The 16461-nt window shown below is 43.0% G+C and overlaps 1 long non-coding RNA gene across 3 annotated transcripts in view; it reads right to left on the bottom strand.

The window, feature by feature from the left end:
* LOC145109634 (uncharacterized) overlaps positions 1-15298 on the bottom strand; it is a 32226-nt gene extending 16928 nt beyond the window's left edge. For 2 of the 3 annotated variants that reach the window (XR_013709115.1, XR_013709114.1), the window contains exons 1-3: positions 15099-15298; positions 14774-14904; positions 13654-13743 (exon numbers count right to left, since the gene is read on the bottom strand). This is a non-coding gene — a long non-coding RNA (uncharacterized LOC145109634). Of the gene's footprint in view, positions 1-75; positions 191-13653; positions 13744-14773; positions 14905-15098 lie in introns of those variants that run through there. The other variant, XR_013709113.1, reaches the window with a different exon arrangement.
* Between the last annotated feature and the right edge of the window lie 1163 nt (positions 15299-16461).

Genomic DNA, 16461 nt, shown 5'->3' with positions numbered 1-16461 from the left:
TCCCAAAACAAAATATCATAACCATTTATCAAAACATTTCTCAAAAAGAATGTATTTTCATTAATTAATAAAACATCGGGATGTCATGTTCCGATACAGACACACAAGCATAAACAGAAGTTACATTTAATTACACTAATGATTTACATCTCCTTAAATCTCTCAGTGAAACACGTCTTCGTATCGATACCTATGATACAAAGAAAACTGAGTGGGTCAGGCTTGGGAGCCTGGTGAGCATATAGGGTTTTCAACCCACAATAATATAATTATTATATTTGTTGAATCATAAAAGTGACCCTCTTGAACTTAGCTACCGCAACCATTTCTCTACCGCAACGGTTCAGCACCCGGAGTCAATCTTGCTCATCAGCAACCGCATCAGCAACCGGACTCTTACCACCGCAGTCAACTTAGCTAGATTACTTTATTTGTCTTTATTGTAATACACTCTATTATCCAGTATGCCTTGCATGGCTACTTATAGAGATGTAATCTAGTGCATTTCTGAGTCTATAAATAGAGACTTATTCTCTTGTATTCGAACCCGATAACTTATGCATTCTATCTGAATACACATTCTGAAGTTATCTCTCTATCTTTCTTCACTCATCTCTTCTTACTTAAATCTTATCATAATTCTGTTAATCATAATCTCTCTTCGGAGCAAGTCATCTTTGACTTAATCACTAAGCTTGATCTTCCTTATTAACTTGGAGTGAATGCATTCCTTGTTATGAATCAGCTTAAGTGTATTCTTGATATAACAATTGTTGTCATTTCTATTTATTTACTTTTCCGCAACTAACTCTCTAACTATCTAACTATATTATTGTTGAGCTTTTAGATCCTTTGAGATTAACTATTCCGCACTATAGTTGTTCTAACTTTTGTTCAAGTGTGTCTCTAAGTTTTTCTCTCAACAATTGGTATCAGGGCCAAAGTGGTTGCTTTTTGAAAACGGAACTCTGATTTTTCAAAAGGCCTTCTATACCACTAAAGCTCATTTCTCAAAAAATCTCAAATGGCTCAATCGTTATCTCTGAATGTTTCCAACAGTGTTGGTGGTTCTAACCGAGCCCCAATACTGGTAGCAAATGAATATCATCACTGGTCACAAAGAATGGAAAGATACTTAAGAAGACTTGGTAGAGATGTATGGCGATCCGTAGAAGAAGGACCACATGTCCCTGTTCTGACTCCAGTCCAAACTGACGGCGCTACTACCAGACTAGGAGGAGGTCAACCAGTTATGAGCCGTCCCACCAAGGATGATCTCGATAAAATGGAAAATGATGTTGTTGCTTTTTATGAAATCTCCTGTGGAGTTGCTCCTGAGAACTTCGATATTATCATAAATTGCAAATCAGCAAAAGAGATCTGGGAAGTTCTCAAGAACTTGTACGAAGGCTCAGAACAAGCACAAGACAAGAAGCTCACTACCGCACTCAATGAGTTCAGCAACTTCAAGGCTCATACAGGCGAAAGTTTGGAAGACTCCTTCAAAAGGTTCAACCTGATAGTCACCAAGTTATCCAATGCGGGCACCATCCGCAGTAACCATGAAACTAATCTTCAGTTTCTTAATGGTTTGGGAAGACATTGGAATACGGCCAAGATGATAGTCCAAGGTGATAGAAAGATTCACTCTTTGTCACTCTACAAGCTCTATGGAGAGCTGCAAGCTCAAGAATCCACCGTACTTAAAGATTGTGCTGACTTCGGAGGACCACTTGCTCTCATAGCACAAGCTCCACCACAGTCACCCTACTCTTCATCGTATGACACTCCACCGCAGTCATACGAAGCCGATTCAGAGTATGATGATGAAGAAGAATTTCAGAAGGCTATTGCTCTGGTTAGCCAATAGTTCAACCGTCTACCACCTCCTTCCTACCGCAAGAATCAACACTTCAACAAGGTTCTCATCCACCACCGCAATCTCAAAGCACTCAACCAAAGGAGGTATCGCAGTCTCCTCAAAACACTGACTCAGGTACTCCCTCTGAAGACAAGACTGATGTTGTGATTTGTCACAAATGCAACAAAGAAAATCACTTTGCAAGAGATTGTAAGGCCAATGCAGTAAAAGACAGAGCATTCTACCTTAGAATGGCTCAAGAGCTGGAAGATAAAGAAAAGGGAAGGGCATACGTAGCCCATGTCAAAAGAGACCATCAAGTATGGTCATCCAGAGACGAAGATAAAGCCATCAGCAGTGTCAAAGACAAAGGAAAAATCTGCATGCTAGCCACTGCGGATGCGGATGATGATGAGTCTACAATGCTGAACAAGAACTACTGCGACATGGCAAAGGATGGAACTCTAAGCATCGTCGAACAGGGTTTGTGCAAGGAGGAACAAGAAGATGAATGGTTAATTGACAGTGCCTGCTCCTTGCACATGACCGGAAGGTTAGAGTACCTTCGGGATTTCAGGCCTATATGTAATGGTGGAAATGTCACGTTTGGTAACAATGCAAATGGTGTCATCCGAGGTTACAGTATTCTCACTACGGGGAATTTCTCTATCCAGAAAGTTGCCTATGTAGAAGGCCTCAAACACAATCTCATCAGTGTGGGCCAACTATGTAAGGCAGGACATAGGGTTGAATTTGATGATCAGTTCTGTTATGTAATGACTAGTGACAGAAACACCTGTCTGATCAAATCTCGATCCGAAGGTACGATGTATCCTTTGGATGTCTCTTTGATCATTGGCAGACCGCAGTTGTGTTTTCTGTCCAAAGCCGTATCTGAAGTAAGCTGGCTATGGCACCGCAAGCTAGCTCATCTCAACTTCCGGTACATCAACAACTTGGTCACAGGATAACTAGTCAGAGGTCTCCCTATTCTCAAATTCAGCAACGATACTCTTTGTCCGGCTTGTGAATGCGGTAAACAGTCCAAAGCAAGTCACCCTTTGGTAATGAACTCTTCCATTTCTGAACCACTGGAGTTATTGCACATTGATCTCTGCGGTCCATCTACCGTAGCCAGTCTTCACCATAAAAAATACATACTGGTTATTGTAGATGACTATACACGCTTCACATGGGTCTTCTTCCTCAGACTCAAATCAGAGACACCGCAGATTTTCATCAACTTCATCAAAGAAATCGAACTTCAGATAAAGCTCCCAGTAAGAAGGATCCGCAGTGATAATGGAACTGAGTTCACGAATCATCTTCTCAACAGCTTCTTGGTGTCCAAGGGTATTTCTCACAACTTCTCAGCACCCTACACACCACAACAAAATGGGGTAGTAGAGAGACGAAACCGCACATTGGTAGAAGCATCCAGATCTATGCTCAACTTCGCACACCTTCCTCTCTACTTCTGGGCTGAAGCTGTAGCAACAGCCTGCTTTGTACAAAATCGAAGCATTGTATGCAAACGTCTCAACAAAACACCATATGAGGGACTCAACAATCGCAAGCCAAATGTTTGATTCTTTCATATTTTTGGGTGTAGATGTTTTGTGATCAACAACCGCGATCAGCTTAACAAATTTGCACCAAAGTCTGATGAAGGCATCTTCCTTGGCTATTCCACAAACAAGGTTGCCTACCGAGTGCTCATCAGACGTACAAGGCTCATCATTGAAAGCTTCGATGTGAAATTTGATGATTCTCACATCCGCAATGCCCCTCCATCCAATGAAACCACCGCAATCATGGAAAGTGATATTCCTGCTTCTTCAGGACCTTTAAACCTCGTTGAAGTCAATTATGACGATCTCTTCGACCCTGTTGAAATGGCGAAACTATCCGAAGTTCTCGTGTCATCCGCAACTCAACAACAACATGCTGATGTTTCTGGTCCATCTCTATCTGAAGTAGCATCTCTCAATACTTTCACCTCTCCGGTTGAGGGGGAAAGTTCTACTCCGAATCAAGCACCAACCGTCGAGGTTCTAGTACCAGATGATGCTCAAGCTCCTACCCGCAGAGAAGCATTACAATCAAACGTATCTTCGGATTCGGATGATGAACTCATAGAGAACATTGACACAAGAACCGATCCAACGGTTATCACTCTCCCATCCGTAGTCCATGGGGAACCTTCTCAGGTTCCAGAGGAACTCCCGTCAGCAATCCAGGGGGAACACTCCCAACTGCTCAAGATAATTCCATTCTCGTTCCAACTAATCAAGATGACTCAGCAGGATGTTCCCAAATCCAGGGGGAACTGCACTCTCCAACCACAGACTCTTCTGATATTCAAGATATTCCCTCTACCGCAGCTGCTGATCATCTACAACCCCGTCTTCATGTATGGACGAAGGACCACCCTCCAGGTCAAATCCTTGGCAACCCATCCGCAGGTATCCAGACTCGATCCTCCAAGGACTTATCTGATCACTATCACTACGCAGCATTTATGTCCTCAGTTGAGCCCCGGACGATCAAAGAAGCATTACTTGAACCGGATTGGATATCCGTAATGCAAGAAGAACTAGAAGAATTCGAAAGAATCAAGGTGTGGAAGCTCATCCCGAAGCCACGCGGTCACACCATTGTTGGTACTAGATGGGTATTCAAAAACAAACTGGATGAATCTGGTGCAGTAGTTAGAAACAAGGCAAGACTAGTTGTAAAGGGCTACAATCAACTTGAAGGTATTGACTACGATGAAACGTATGCTCCGGTAGCACGCATGGAAGCTATCCGGATCTTCCTGGCATACGCAGCCCACAAGAACGTCAAGGTACATCAAATGGACGTTAAGAGTGCTTTTCTCAATGGGGAACTAAAAGAAGAGGTTTATCTTCAGCAACCTCCAGGCTTTGAAAGTATTGAATTTCCTGATCATTGTTACAAACTCGAAAAAGCAGTCTACGGTCTGAAGCAAGCTCCAAGAGCATGGTATGAGACTCTCTCTGAATTTCTCGTCTCATCCGGATACAAAAGAGGAGTAATTGATCCCACTCTATTTAGAAAAGCAAATAGTGAACACCTTATGCTTGTACAAATATATGTGGATGATATTATCTTCGGATCGACTGATCAAGGAATGGTGGATGAATTTGCTAAGCTCATGACCAACAAGTTCAAAATGAGCATGAATAGAGAGATTAACTTCTTTCTAGGACTTCAAGTGAAACAAGTTCCGCAAGGAATATTCATTCATCAAGAGAAATACACCACTGAACTTTTGAAGAAATATTCGATGGACAACTGTTCTTCGGCTAAGGTCCCCATGGCCTTCGGATATAAGATCTCTGCTGATCCCTCTGGTGAATCTGTGGATCACAAGACGTATAGAGGTATAATAGGCTCTCTAATGTACCTCACCGCAAGCCGAGCAGACATTGTCTTTGCAAATGGTGTAAGTGCAAGGTATCAGGCTGACCCAAAAGTGTCACATATGACCGCAGCCAAACAAATATTGCGGTATCTGAAAGGAAGCAAGTCACATGGTCTATGGTACCCTGCAGGCAACGACTTCAGCCTGCAAGCTTTCACAGATGTGGATCACGCCGGATGCAGATTAGACCGCAAAAGTACCTCAGGAGGATGTCAATTTTTGGGTGGAAGACTCGTCAGCTGGTCATCAAGAAAACAAAGTTGTGTTTCTCTGTCTACCGCAGAAGCAGAATATGTGGCCGCAGCCAGCTGTTGCTCTCAAGTCCTTTGGATGAAAACTCAACTAATGGACTACGGGTATAGAATGTTGCGGATACCAATCTATTGTGACTCTGAAAGTGCTATTGCTATTTCTCACAATCCAATTCAGCACTCTAAGACTAAGCATATTGAACTACGGTATCATTTCATCAAAGACCACATCTTGAAAGGTAACATTGAACTCATCTTTGTCCATACTCATGAAGAGATTGCTGATGTATTCACAAAAGCGCTCGACTCCACAAAGCTTAACACCTTTCTACAAATGTTAGGCATGATGAATCCAGACCCGCAATTCTTTTTGAATTGATAGATATCGCGGACCATCCTTGGTCCCCGTTGCGGTTCTAACTGAAAGTTACTTATGATAGATGGTTTTGGTACCGCAGTCTTGGTACCGCAACCATATTTCATACCTATCTTTCATGGGTCCTTATTGTTTGTCGTTCTAATCTTTGCACAAGTGCTTTTCTCAGTTTCTATACTGCAGTCATTCATCTTTCCATCCGCAATGAAGTTTCCATCCGCGATGACGTATCAATTCGCAATGAAGTTTCCATCCGCGATCACGTTGCTAATTTCTCAACTGTTTCATCAACTCTTGAATCTTTGTGTGCTATTTAATGATCCTTCATTAAATAAAAATAAAACATTCCGTTAGACACTGTCTCATTCTCTTTCTCAATAATCCTTGTGTCAGGCCTATTTTAGGGATGATGACAAAAAGAACGTTTTTCCATAAACTCATCCTTAATTTGTCATTTCCTCTCCCTAACACGTCCCATCCGTTACAACTTCCTCTCCCATCACCCCCACGATCACCTGACACATTGATAGGAGTCTGATCTTTCATTAAATGCAAAACCCCTTTTGGAAATCTCCCAAAATCTTTTAAAACTCGTTTTAATTTTTTGTGGCTGAGATTTAATCCCTAATTCATAAATTCCCCCCAAAAAACCCCAAACGACGTTTTATCTTTTCTTTACCTTTTACCTAGGGTTAAAAAGTTTCACCCCCCTTTATAAACTCATATTCTTCCCCAAATCACTTTACGCTTTCTGCAAATCGATCTTTTCCTCAAAACCGTCGAAACCTTCAAGAACTCTGTGTTTTCCTCATTCTCTCACAATGGGGAAATCATGTGTATCAAAGAAGCAATCCAAGGCATCAGGCTCGATAAATCCTACTGGTTCAGACTCTCCAACAATCGCCTCAAGCAATTTCCGAGCAGTGTTTGAAGATCATCCTTCATACAATGCTCCAACCAAGCTCATGATCAAGTTCCTGAAGAACCATCCTCTGATTGGTCCATTCGATGCCTTTACAGATGTTGTTCCAATTTCTACCCTCTTCAAATGTGCATTTTCTGCTTATCGACCAATCGAAAACCCTCAAGAAGTTCACCTCAACCTCATTAATGATTCTTTGGTCATCTTGTCCAAAGAAAAGTTTCTGAATGCCATAAACCTTCTGATTCATCCATCCATTAAGTTTTTCTCCCCTTCCATGGCAGACATCACCTCAGCTCTCTACCAGATGGGATATCAAAAACCAATTCGAGGGATTGGTGAGTTCAAGAAGAACCAACTGCCTGCGGTATGGCAGTTCGTGTGTCACTTTGTCATCCGCTGTCTATCCGGCAGAACCGGAGGCATTGACAATATGGGTCTAAAACTTTTGGAATTAGTATGAAGCATTTTCACCGGACACGACGTCAACTACGGGCAGATATTATGGGACGATTTCCTTCAGTACATTCCCAAAGAAAGCCCCAAGGAGAACCCAACAGAGCTCACATTTGCAAGATTTTGGTCCCTCTGCATCTCTGATCTACATACGGACGCTGGAATTGATATGGGTAGTGACATCAACTTCTTCGTCACTAAAGATCTCAAAAGGTACAATCCTTCTTCCAATCAATCTGTTTTTGGACCAATCCGCAGACTCCCTACACATATTCTTTCAACCCTTGGTCTTCAGACTACTGATGTCTCAGACCACATTGAGGCTACGGAAGGTATTGCCCCATACCCTCCTACCCCGCCTCCTCCTCAAACATCCGCAATTGTAAACCCTGAGGGTACCGCAGTCCCCTCTGCCACTACACTATCCAATCTTTCTCAAAGAAGAAAGCAGTTGGCAACCAAGAAGCAGAGAACCCCAAAGAAAAACGCTCCCAAACCAACCGCACCCTCCAAGAAAAGAAAAAACCAAACCAGTCACACCTCCATCTGATAGTGACTCTGAGGATGCGCAACCAATTGCCATCCTTAAGAAGAGAAAAACCGCAACCACTGGCCAAATGCGTGACCGGACAGATACTGAAGTCTCTCAAAAGGCTCCAGTAGTCCTTGGGGTAGCCGCAAACCCATTCAACACCACCATCATTTTCCAGTCAGACTCAGAAAGTGAGACTGATTCACAAAATCGTGGAGATTCCCCCCCAGTTCACTCCCAAGAGGATGATACTGGTGCTCGCCCTAAGATCTCCAGGGCTTCCCGACTGCATTTCTTTTCACCAGAGGAGTTGCACTCCATCCTTCTTTCTGTCACCCAAACACTACAAACACCTTCCCACCCGCAGGGCACTTCTTTCGCCCATGCCAGAACTGAGCCGAGGCCAGACTTGACCACGGGTCAAGGAGACCGAGGAAGCTCAGGAAATCCTACTCTACTTTCATCTTTTACAGCTGGTTTAGGCACGGTGAGCACAAATGTGCAAGGATCCGTGGACCCGAAGGACACTTCGGTGCGCTTTTCAGGATTTGATGGAGACGATTCAAACGACTCATGGTTACGGTACACACCAGTAACCGAGTCAGATAAAAACAAATATGCTGCATTCAGAAGGGCTTTCCAAGCCCGCAAGGATCAACAGATCAAGCAGCAGCAGCAAAAGGAGCAGGAAATCCAGCTCGTGGCTAAGTATTGGGCAAATGCCATCAGCAATGCCAGTACCGTAGCCACCATTCAAAAGGTTCAAACTTGGATGGATGAGATGGCTGAAACAATTTTAAAAGCTCAAGCTTCAGGTGCAGCCATAGGTACCTCCAAAGTCCCTCCTACTCCAACTCCAATTCCCACTCCTACAGTCAATCCATCACAAGAGGAAGGATCCGCACTTGAAATCAGCTCTGCTCCAACCTTCGGTCTTGATGATGACGATATCCAAGAGGTCAACAAGCCCAGCCCTTCAGATGATGACCTTATGATGTTTGAAGAAGAAGAGGAGTCAAGCGGTTCTCATCATTCAACTTCCAATCCAAAAGACAAGAAGAAGAAGAAGAAGAATGCAGTCTCCAGAAAAGAATTCTTAAGTCTTCAAGCCAAAGTCGATCAGATCTTGGCTGCGGTCAAGCCTACTCAACCGCAACCTGAAGACACCCCCAGACCGCAGTCACTGATTGAAAGAATTGAACGTCTGGAAACAAGGGAACGCATGGCTGCTGAAAGAATCTCTCTCAAAGTAGAGATGGGGATCCGGTCCCTTGACAACAACCGCAAGGCTGACCACAAAGAATTCATGGCTGCAGCGGAACGCCTCATCACTGAGGTGACCGCAATCAAAACGGATCTCCAGGCAGCCATCGCGGATCAAGCTTCTTCGTCTAAGAAATTGATAGATGAGACTCATACTGCTTATGAGTCCACTATCTCTGTTCTTCACGCCACCATCAATAGACTGCAGAAAACCCTGTCCTCCAACTTCCACAGTCCAGAGATCCTCCAACTCACAAAGGAAATCCACAAACTACTCTTCAGCTCCTCCACTCCTAACAATTCCCAATTGGCCGAAGCCCTCAAAGCTCAGTTCCAAGAAGTTTTCAACAAGGTGGATGGACTTAAGCAATGGCTTGAGGAAGCACCTGGGTTGCATCCCTCAAGAGGGGGAAGTGAAGAAGAAGAAGAAGTCCATCACTCTGATCCATCTATTCATCAGAGTCCCGCCATCATCACTGAAAAGATTCCCACACCGCAACCTTCACCACAACACTCTCGCCATACTCCACCTTTCATTCCTTCACCACAAAAAGAGTCCCCCCTAACAAACCAGAGACTCCCCCGCACTTCAAAAACTTGGCTGAAGATCTGTCCTCTCCAAGCACCACTGACTCCCCTGCCACCGCTCAGAAAAAACAAGACTGGAAGGCAACCAAGCTGGCAGAACTCATCTGGAGAGAAAGCAGATTTGACACCATGATGGACGAATCACTGATTAATTCATGGATCAATCCGCACCGCCGACTGCAAGATGAAGATTACACACCCCACCTCACATACGCTGAACCCCCATCAGACGGGTACTGGGATGTACCAATCTCTCCAAATGCCAAGTACTTCACTGTATTTGAGCAGTTTGACCGCAGCCTTCCTGATCACAAACGACTGCCGATGGAATTTGAGAGACTTAATCGTTTTTATGCTAACCATGCCTCTTCCATCGACAACATATGGTCTAATGATAGACCATCCGCAGTCAAGAACTACAAAGTCCGAAATTTATGAAGGCTGAATACATCCAGTACACCCTGACAAGAAGGGAGCATGACTACGTCCGCAGCCAAGCAGACTTCCCTTGCATTAATCCGGAAGAAATCTTCCTCATTGCCAAGGTGTTTCAAAACAAGTCTGAGAAGCACCCCAAGATGAAGGTTGCGCTTGAATGAACCAACACCTTTCTAAAGGAAACTGGCTGCGACTTCGCCAAAATAGATGCGGATATCTACCCCACCATCATCAAGAAGTTTGACCTTCCACCTCTTGAGCCTGCGCCAATGCCTACCGAAGGCTTCCAAGAAAGATCTCTAGGCACAACAAACTTCCCTGAACTTGGAGTCATATTCAAAAGGAAGACTGACAACGTCAAATATTTCATTCCTATGACTGCCATGCACCGCCTCACAAGAAAACAACTTGACATCTACCAGATTGGAGTTGAAAGATCGAAGCATACTACCGCAGAAGTCAAGTTCGAGATCTTAAGAAGAATCAATTGGCTAGAAAATATCAGGAAGTTCTGGTGGATTTTGATCAAGTTCCTCAAACTTGATAGCTGAACCAGAGTTAAAGAGGTCACTTAGGGGGAAATTGTTGAATCATAAAAGTGACCCTCTTGAACTTAGCTACCGCAACCATTTCTCTACCGCAACGGTTCAGCACCCGGAGTCAATCTTGCTCATCAGCAACCGCATCAGCAACCAGACTCTTCCTACCGCAGTCAACTTAGCTAGATTACTTTATTTGTCTTTATTGTAATACACTCTATTATCCAGTATGCGTTGCATGGCTACTTATAGAGATGTAATCTAGTGCATTTCTGAGTCTCTATAAATAAAGACTTATTCTCTTGTATTCGAACCCGATAACTTATGCATTCTATCTGAATACACATTCTGAAGTTATCTCTCTATCTTTCTTCACTCATCTCTTCTTACTTAAATCTTATCATAATTCTGCTGATCATAATCTCTCTTCGGAGCAAGTCATCTTTGACTTAATCACTAAGCTTGATCTTCCTTATTAACTTGGAGTGAATGCATTCCTTGTTATGAATCAGCTTAAGTGTATTCTTGATATAACAATTGCTGTCATTTCTATTTCTTTACTTTTCCGCAACTAACTCTCTAACTATCTAACTATATTATTGTTGAGCTTTTAGATCCTTTGAGATTAACTATTCCGCAATATACTTGTTCTAACTTTTGTTCAAGTGTGTCTCTAAGTTTTTCTCTCAACAATATTTAATCATCAAACAATCAACCCAATTACCCATCCCCATTATCTCCTTTATTTCTTAAGGATTTACCCTAAGAATCAATCATCTTTCACTCATTCATTCCTAAGGATTGACCTAAGGAATTGACACAAAGTCCATCACTACATAAGGCGCATCTGCCAAGGTTATCCTTTAAGCGCTTCTGCCAGATCTGCCAGGATTACGACATTCTCTATTTGGCGCATCTGTCGACATTATCCTATAAGCGCATCTGCTAGTATTATGGCATTATCTATTTGGCGCATCTGCCGACATTATCCTATAAGCGCATCTGCCAGGATGTTACGACATTCTCTATTTGGCGCATCTGCCGACATTCTCCATTTGGTGCATCTACCAATATTATTCTTAAGCGCATCTGCTAGTATCAGGACATTCTCTATTTGGTGCATCTACCAATGTTATTCTTAAGCGCATCTGCTAGTATCAGGACATTCTCTATTTGTTGCATCTACCAATATTATTCTTAAGCGCATCTGCTAGTATTATTACATTCACTATTGGTGCATCTGCCAATATTATTCTTAATCATCTTTCGTACCCCATCAATTATCTACCCATGTTTTCCCCAACATAATAGTAGATATAAAACACATATACAGTTTAACTCATTTAAAACCTGTACCAAATATTGCATTCAATACCAATCTTAAATAAACAAACAACTTATTAACTCATATCACGTATCTTATAGTCAATACTTCGTATTCAACACCCATCCCAGATAAACAAACAACTCGTTAACACATAGTACGTATTTCATAACCAATACTTAACATTTATGTGTTAGAAGAAAGTAACTATACACTCATCCAAACATATACTTAATACATTCAAACAATACTTGTATTATACTCGTGTTTATGAAAGGGACTATACACTCACACAAAACATATACTTAACACCTTCAAACAATACTCGTATTATATTCGTGTTTATGAAAGGGACTATACACTCACTTGATTAGACGATGCTCGGACAGCACTACGGCTCTTCAAGTAGATATTCTTCGGTGAAACCGGGATATCTGCACACATCGGGTTTCTCGCGGACAGAGCTTCGGCTCGAAAACTCTTTTCTTCTCGGGATCTTCGGGCTTCGGGACTCGCTTTGGGTCTCGGGATGATATCGGGGCTTCGGGGGGTTAAAATAGGGCTTAGAGGGTGTATCGGGAGTGGGAGAGAAGAGATGAAGCAACCCTAAACGGCTGGCCCTTCAAATCTATTTATATGGCAAATTTTTCATTTTCCACGTCGTGGGCTTGATCGTCACTGCATGCGTCATCGCAAGTTGCGTCTGGGGGACTCCAGGAGTCGTCAGAAGACTCGCCACGTCGTGGTATCTGACAGTTTTGGGGTTTTGCGCCCCGAACTTCAGAAATTCATTACTTTCGCATACGAACTCCGTTTTCGACGTTCTTTATATCGACGCGTAGGTGAGATTATGCTCTACAACTCTCGTTTAGACTCCGTTGGCTAATTTTGAACTTATTTTTAATATATTATAAATATATTACTTATATATTATTTTTAGTAGGCCGGGACAGGAAAACTCCGTTCGAAATTCATAACTCCTTCATCTGAACTCCGTTTTCGTCTGTCTTTTTGTCGTTGGACTACTATTGACGAGATCTTCGATTCTCGTTTAGATTGTTTCGGCTAAATATCATTCTAACGTAAATTCACTATTTACGTCGCGCTGTGTCGTGTCGGTTCTGTCGCGAAACTTCGACAGGTCATAACTTCTTCGTTATAACTCCCATTTCAGCATTCTTTACATATTCGGAAACCTCGTAACATAAACTAAAACTTAGTTAAGATTAATCCTTCTAAATAATCTTTCCTCAAAAAGTCATTTTTGACGCTCATTGTCCTTAAATTGACTAGCCCAGATCTACGGGCGTTACATATATCACATAAACAAATGCATAATACCACATAGACAAAATGCATAATATCACATAGACAAAAATGCATAATATCACATAAACAAATTGCAAAATATCGCATAACTCATGTAAGTACATAAGACCTTCCGGTCCTAACTCTGTAGACCTTCCGGTCCTACTCTATTGACCTTCCCGCCCAACTCTGTTGACCTTCCGGTCCAAACCTTGTCGACCTTTAGGTCCAAACGAGGCAATTGATAACATAGCATATCACATAAAACATATATCACGTATAACCACATAACACCTTCCGGTCACACATAATTACCACTCTGGGTAAGGTATAGTGAGAAGACTCACTTGGCACTGCTGAAGTCCCGAAGGCTCGATCCCACACTGCTGAAGTCCCGCAGCCTCAACCCCCTAGCTACTGAATGACAGACTCCCGAACTGTCAACACCAAAATAACACCCAATTAATAATTGGATCTCACTACATAACCATAAGTACATACTTTGGATAATTACTACATTACCCTAAGCTTGGCTTATTCAAGCCCAAGGCCCAAAGTCAACTAGGAATCAAAGCCCAACATATGGCCCAACCTTCCAAATTGGGCCCAAGCCCATATATGGTCTTATTCTAAGGCCCAACATCATATAATCATTAAGGCCCAAACTGTGGCCCATCTATGACCCAATTTTCCAAATTGGGCCAAAACCCCTTACATGGGCCTTATGCTAGGCCCATTAAATTATTCTAGTCCTTATGATTATTCTTGGATGGCCCATTAATAATCCAATCAAGGCCCAACTGAAAGGCCCAATAATAAACCCAAGTGAAATTAGGGTTTCACATAAAATGATGATTAGGGTTAAGTTTCCTACTTAACCCATTAAGGACTTAATTCATTAAGTCCCACATGGCCTTAGGTTAATTTTCAATGATTATTAATTACTATCTCAAGTTATTACATAATTCCCGAGTGTCCCGAATAATTCCCCAAATTAGGGTTCTATTGGAATTAGGGTTTTTCCAACCCACATTCGCCCATTAGGACCATTAGCTAGGTGCTTTGACCAATTAGGGTTCATTGGGCCCATTAGGGCTTACAAGTCTCATTAGGGTTTTAGTCCCATATCCAAACATCCAAACGAGTCAAAACACCATCAAAGCACACCGCCACCCGACACGGCGGCCGATGGCGGCAGGAGGCGGCAGCCACCACCCTAAGGTGGTGGTTTTCAATTTCTTTCCATTATTCCATTTTTACAATTTACAATGAAAATACCAAAATAACACACACACACTACACTAAAATGAACACACACTTAACCACCCTTGTGGTGGCCGGCGGTGGCACGTGGCAGCAACCACCACCTCACGGTGGTGGCGGTGGCCTTTTCTGAATTTTCCGAGCAAGCATATCACACAAGACACACACTTAATAGAAATACACTACTTTGCTTGAGAAACGGACCCAAATCTTCCACCTGTGGTGGGCAGTGACGGCAGCAGCCACCATGGCCGGCTGCCATGGTGGTTCTTCACAACTTCACTCGACAGAGAGCCCATATGCATGCGAATCCACATCGAAATCACTAAGAAGCACTACAACCAGCAAACACAACAGCAGCACATGATTACTCAAGCATATAACGTCTGGCGGCCTCCCAAGCGGCTGACGTCGCCGGAGTATAGCAGAAATGGCGGCCAATGGACGGCGGCAGCCACAACCGACATACCCGACGTCGAACCGGTAAACAGAACGAAGGAGAAGAAGAATTGCAGTGTAGCTAGCTTACCGAGTGTCTCCGACGGCTTACGACCCACGCACAATGACCCGATTCCAACTCTGATTCCGCGACTCGCCGGCTGTCCACGACGTCTCCGGCAGCAGCGTTGCATTCGATGGCGGAGTAGCGGCTTGGCTACCTGGTCTGATCGGAAAACTAACGAGGAAAATGGTGCGGCTGGAAGTGTCATGCAATGTGGCGGCTGATATCCTAGGTTTAGGGTTTAAGATGCGCGAGGGGAAGGCACGGGTGTTATCCCGTGTTCCATTTGAAACTTTGAAGCATTATTACAAGTCTGGCCCCTGACCCCATAAATCTTTTCAACTTTGATCAAAAATTTACCATTCAGCCCCCAGCTTCCAAAAATCTTTACCAATTAAATGCAGAATTTATTCTTTAGCCCTTGCTTCCATAATTCCTTCCATATTAAGTCCTAATAATTACCAATTAGTCCCTGTCATCATGAATATTTACAAACCACTCCGAAACATACACTTTTAACCCCCAACTTCTAAAATTGTGACAGTTAGCTCTTCGATACCATCTTTTGATATATAATTATTTATTTTAGGGCTACCATATGTTCATTAATTTATTTATTTATCTAATAAATAAACAGAGTGTTATAACTCTCCCCCACTTAAATTAGATTTTGTCCTCAAAATCATTCCTTACCATTCCCTTACTCGCCCAACCACTCTAGTAGCATGGTCACCAACCTGGGCACGCCCTAGCCTTCCCAGGGTAGCCATGGCCAATCCTCGTAAAGCCCTAAAATCCGTAGGTGCCGAATTCCTTGCAACAAGACCACATGTTCTCTGTCCGAAATCTGCTGTCTCGAGATGGTCTGAATCCATGAAAGACCACTCATACTAAATCATTATCGTTGAATCTAGCATGTTTACCCCTCAACTGACTACTCAACTTTTGATAGCTCGAGGTTCCCACTATAAAACAGGGTCACAGACCCAATTATCCTTGCAGACCACTAATACTTGACCAAGGCTCAGATACTCCCGCTGTGAGTGACTTGTCACTCCCCAAATCATCTAGCTATTCTGTCCAAACTTGCAACCCTAAACACAAATACTAATATTGCCAATCGTTGAAACTGTCCGAACCCTGAACTGGCTGAAGCAGTATGTTGCCACATGGCTGCTTTCTAAAATCTAACGAGACCTGCCTGGTCTCAATTCGTTCACCAACCATCTGAAATACCGGGTTCCGGCCCGGCTGCGGAGCCAAGGGACTCCCACTTAGTCGCCTCACACGACATGCGAACGAAATCCTTTTCTGGAATTAGTTGTCACTAGTTATCATGCCACTGTGGTTCTAACAACCGTTCGATCCAACCGATCGGGTCCCTACATCG

Source organism: Lactuca virosa, chromosome 1 (genome assembly GCF_052849685.1).
Source record: "Lactuca virosa cultivar CGN04683 chromosome 1, Lactuca_virosa_CGN04683_v6, whole genome shotgun sequence".
In the NCBI taxonomy this organism is placed as follows: Eukaryota; Viridiplantae; Streptophyta; class Magnoliopsida; order Asterales; family Asteraceae; genus Lactuca; species Lactuca virosa.
The sequence above is the reverse complement of the archived record's forward strand: the minus strand, read 5'-3'. Positions and strand labels throughout refer to the sequence as shown.